This window comes from Toxorhynchites rutilus, chromosome 2 (genome assembly GCF_029784135.1).
Source record: "Toxorhynchites rutilus septentrionalis strain SRP chromosome 2, ASM2978413v1, whole genome shotgun sequence".
In the NCBI taxonomy this organism is placed as follows: Eukaryota; Metazoa; Arthropoda; class Insecta; order Diptera; family Culicidae; genus Toxorhynchites; species Toxorhynchites rutilus.
Window position 1 is genome coordinate 62,922,643 of NC_073745.1, and position 3,331 is coordinate 62,925,973.

A 3,331-nucleotide genomic window follows, 5' to 3' on the forward strand; every position below is an offset into this window, starting at 1 on the left:
CAACGAAAAAACTTTTTTCTCAACATGCCCTCACTATAAAATTTTATGTTTACCTAATCCATGAATCGCCCCAGCTTCCCCCAGATTTTTTTTTCTGATAATCACGAAATATATGAATGTTAGGCGAAATTGAAAGAATACATGTAATTGTAAATATATAGTTTTGCTTTTAAAACTATGAAAATCTAATTTAATTTTTAACACAAAATTGAGTATACATTAACAAAATAAACCCTGCGTTAGATGTATTTTGCTCATCATGACAATATCGTTTTATTTTCCTTACAAGCGTTATCGTTATATTTGTTCATTCCGTCCAGCGCAAATCAGTTCAGCTGCACTAGTTCGTTCGCAAACAGTTCGCCCGCAAACACTTCGTTCTCAAACAGTTCGTTCCCAATAAGTTCACTCTCAATCAGTTCTTTCTCATACAGTTCACTCGCAAACAGTTCGTTCTGAACCAGTTCGTTCACAAGCAGTTCACTCTCCATCAGTTCACTCTCAAACAGTTCACTCGCAAACCGTTCTTTCGGAATCAGTTCGTTCACAAACCGTTCGCTCGCAATCAGTTCGTGGGGGAGAACTACCGTTCTTTGAAAAAGAACGACCGTTCGTTCACTCTTTTCGGCGAACTAGTTCGTTCGTACCGTTCGTGAACGGTTTGCCCATCTCTAGTTGATTGTAACAAACTTTCATTTTCTGGATTATTGTTGGTGCGAGTAGACGTGTTTTAATTCGGCGAAAATTTTGGTTACGACATTTTGATGCTAAAGAAATCTCACTTACAGCTTTTCTTGATATTGAGGGACAATGCATCCCACAACTCTAAACAAAGCTATGAAAAAATGGAGTTTTGACATGTGCATCTCCAACTGGATACGTGACATGCTAACCAACCGACTAATAACACCTAAATTAGGAGGATCTGCTCTAACAATGAAACCAACTAGAGGTTGCCCTCAAGGAGGAGTTCTGTCTCCTCTGTTGTGATCCCTAGTTGTCGACTATCTTTTAAATAACCTAGTTATTTTAGGATACGAAGTCATTGATTTTGCTGATGACAAAATCATCTTAGTGAGGGGTAAATGTGAGTATACTATTTCCAATAGAATGCAAACAGCCCTTAACTACATTCTTAAATGGTGCAACTTGGAAGGGCTTAGTGTTAATCCTTCAAAAACAGTCATACAGACCCGATTTTCGATTTTGGCAACACGCCCCAATATTTTGTGTTGCCAAAATTGAACCGTTCCAAAAACCAACGTTTATTTTCATAATTTTTTAAAAACCTTTCAGTCGTTAAAAATATTTAGAAATCAATAAAAATATTACATGACGCGAATATTTCGGTTTTTGCTCTCCTCGGATACACTATGGTATGCACTGAAGAGTCTACTGCTCCGGGGCTAAAGATGGTGAAATATAGAATAACCTTTACGCCATGCGCAAATGCTACGTGTATTCACAAATGTTTTTAATTGGATAAACTAAGAACCCATAGTGCGTTCAAACTCATGTTTAATATGTCGCTTCGAAAAATGCATGGACAATATATTTCAGAAGTGGTTTCACGAGCCTTTCGTACCAAACATTGGAAAATTTTCCAGTAGAATGGGAATCAAACCAAACACCATTCTCCTTCTTCACAATTATACGGCCCATCATTTCCAACATGAGCTGATTTCGGATGACGGCTCGACAGAGGCAAACTTTCTACCGCCAAATATGATCCCTTTACTACAGCCCATGGACCAATAGGTCATTCAAATTACCAAAACAAGATACCGAGGCAAATTACATCTTGAAATCGCCAATGAGTCTGACTTCAAGCAGCGGATTAAGTAAATCAACCTTAAAGATGTTTCTTTTTGGCTGGATGTCTTCGAAACAGTGATTCAACGATCTTGGAAAAATATAGGATGGATAGTTAGAACTGCTGCACGAAGACGACGATCCATTACGTATATTGTTCAATTCCCAGATGGACATCCACAGAGTTGAAACAACGGAATACCCTGAGGAAGAATTTTGCGTTGATGAATACTCAGACGCGAAAATTATCGCTCTGGTACTGAATAAGGACGACAAAGGCTGCGACGGCATAGAGGAGATGACGAACATTTCTTGGATAAACAAGAAAACGAAGATTCGATTTTGATGGACATCACTCTTCCAGCTCCAGCATTGACCCGAACACACCAAGCTCAAGAACTGGCCCGGGTAATCAAATGGGCTGGGGACAAACATTTCGATATGGCTGATACGAGGATCGTTCAAAAAATAAGTTTCAGTGCCTCAAAAATCTCGGAAAAATAAAGTTAGGACAAAAATACAAGGTGATTTTCGTAATCTACGTTTTATTTTCTATTTTTCTACATAATCGCCGTAACGTTCGAGGCATTTTTCATAGCGTGGCACGAGTTTTTCTATTCCGAGCGCGAAGTGCGTAGCGTCCTACTTTTTGAAGTACGATGTAACTGTGTCATGAATTTCTTCAGTGTTATCGGATCGTTGACCGCCGAACCGATCGGAAAGTAATCATCAAGAAGGATGACTTTTCTGACTGAATCGCTCAAAGCCAAGTTCCAAGTTCGGAAGGTCATCCGCCTGCCGGAAGTCATTCGATCGTTTTCGCAAGCTTCTTTAATCGTCATTGCTTCTAACGCACTACAATCCTAAAATGAAAATCGTTGTGCCAGCGGATGCATTAACGGTCGGGCTAGGAGCCCGCCTCGTCCACAGGTTCCGAGACGAGTCTTTCTAAACCATCTACCACGTGTCCCGTTGCCTGATTCCAGCCAAAAGCAACTACAGTCAAGCCGAGGAGGAGGTCTTTTTTCCCTCTTGTCCAAGCCATCCAGAGCAGATACAAAGCCGTCATCTTTACCATCTAACATCGAAACGGCTGAAGTGTTACTCTGCCAGAAAAGATTAAAGAAAAATTCACTAAAGTGTGTACTTCCTTTCAGCCAACATTGTTAGTTAGAAATCACAAACACTTTAACTTGGATTACTAGTTTTCATTTGTTAGAAATTAATCTATTATGCCTCCAATGAGCTCCAATAAATTAGTTTTAAGAAAAGTACGCAAATTTACACATCGCTATCAAAACAACGCGAGTTTTTCGATAATTGGTATTTGTCCATATGTAAAATTATGGTGGTACTGTTGGGTGAATCGTTAACAGTGTGTTCATACATCGACCGTCAGATGGAACTGTTCGAAGATCCGAAGAGAACAGAGCGAACAGAGGGAACAGAGCAACAGCGCTCGATATTTACATAAAAACGGTGAGAGAAGAGAGGAGAAAAACAAAAAAAAAAACATTGA